The sequence below is a fragment of the Austrofundulus limnaeus genome, unplaced genomic scaffold, assembly GCF_001266775.1.
Source record: "Austrofundulus limnaeus strain Quisiro unplaced genomic scaffold, Austrofundulus_limnaeus-1.0 Scaffold3, whole genome shotgun sequence".
Lineage (NCBI taxonomy): Eukaryota > Metazoa > Chordata > Actinopteri > Cyprinodontiformes > Rivulidae > Austrofundulus > Austrofundulus limnaeus.
In genome coordinates, this window is record NW_013952405.1 from 8,925,981 (window position 1) to 8,927,710 (window position 1,730).

Genomic DNA, 1,730 nt, shown 5'->3' on the forward strand with positions numbered 1-1,730 from the left:
TAATCAGATGATGTGCTGCTCTGTTTGAGGCTGTAATGTGAGTTGAGTTTGTGGCTCAACTCACAACTTTTTCTCAATGCCTTTGAAAAGTTGCCTTTCTTCCCTCAAAGGAGGGAAGAAAGGCATTTTTGTTGTTAAAATGGGTCTGATTTTGAATTTGGTGAGGTCAGGGGTCTGGGCCCTGGTGAAGCAAGACTCTCTGCTGCTCAATCATGCTACCTGTCAGAGGAGATTATTTGTCTTCTCTCATCCATCAGTCTTTCTTCTAAAATCACCCATAAGGGTTTTCTGAGGGTGGAAAAAGCCAGACTTGAAGCCCCAGTTTGACAGTTAGGAGATTAACAGAATTAGCATAAAATAAAATAAAAGTAAAAAAATGAAAATATGAGGGCATTGTCTGCATATGCCGCTTTGCCCTCAGAGTATCCTCCTCCTCCTCCTCCTCCTCCTGGATTTCCCACCCAGGACCACCCCCCCTCCTTCCCTCACTCCCTTCCCACACGCAGGAGGCTTCATCAACCAATAGCAGTGGCCCATTTTTTTCCTTTTTTTTAATCAAACTATCCCTTCAGAGCCAATCCCCGCCGTCCCAGTGATCCCTGTAAACCGGATGCCCTCCTGTCTGTCCCCTCAGACGCACGCAATCCGTGGATCGGGGAGGCAGGAAGGCGCGCCGTCGGTGCGGAGCTGCGGGGCTCGGACGGAGGGTGATGGGAGTGAAAAGCAGCTTCTGGTCCAAACCCGAAAAATGATATTAATAATAATTAATAAAGAAAAGAAAAGAGCTGCGTGAAAACACCTCGACTGGACCGTGAACCCGGCTGTTTTCGACATGAAGAGAGGATGGAGAGGACGGAGTCTTGTAAGTATGGCATCGTGTTTTAAGCATCAAGTGCAGGCAGAGAAAACTGATTAGTTTCGGTACTGCTGTAGTTCAGGAGGAGATTTTGCTGTTTATATTCATTTTCAAACCAAAGACAGAGGTAAGTTTGATGGTTAAGGTGGGTTTCACCCTCTCGTGCGCGCTTGAACTTTTAAAAGGTTTTCCAAGACGCACCACACTTTGGTAGCCTAAAGTTTCATTTAGCGTCCTGATCCGGGGTTGTGTAAGCGAATGGTGGATCTCCAGACAAATTTTTTGATTCACCTCTCTCAGCAGACAGCGTCCTTCCGCGCGGAGGACTGAAAATAAAAATGGTGGCTCTAATTATTATTATTTTTTTTACCCGTTGAACAATGCGCACCGGCTTTGTGTGCACCATCTGTCATTGTATCGATATTCCCGCAACCTTTCTGCCTTTAAAGACACCTGAAGAGTAGAAAAGAGAGAGAGAGAAAGAAGAGATCTCGCCTCTTCTCCCACCTCGAGCTCCCGGACTCCTGATCCGCCCGCGTGGATCGGTGCGTAACGCGGCGCCGGCGAAAAGGAGCGAGTCGCCACTGGTGGAGCCAACTGGTATGGATTAAAAAAAACATTACGAGATAAAGAAGAGATGAAACCCAATTATGTTGTGTTTRAAAAAACAAACAATTGGGGCAGGTAGATTAGAAGCATGGGTTGAATTTGTTTGACTTCCTCCCGGATTCTGGAGCCTTCGGCACATGGCGAAAAAACAGCCAGACTGCCATTTTCAGGGTGGGCACTCTGAAAGGATGCACACACACACACACACACACACACACACACACACACACACACACACACACACACACACACACACACACACACA

At 47.0% G+C, this 1,730-nt stretch overlaps 1 long non-coding RNA gene across 1 annotated transcript in view; it reads left to right on the forward strand.

The window, feature by feature from the left end:
- Positions 1 to 526: 526 nt before the first annotated feature.
- The window catches only part of LOC106526950 (uncharacterized), an 18,002-nt gene continuing 16,798 nt past the window's right edge, over positions 527 to 1,730 (forward strand). Inside the window, exon 1 of the long non-coding RNA XR_001311325.1 lies at positions 527 to 862. This is a non-coding gene — a long non-coding RNA (uncharacterized LOC106526950). The remainder of the gene's footprint in view (positions 863 to 1,730) is intronic.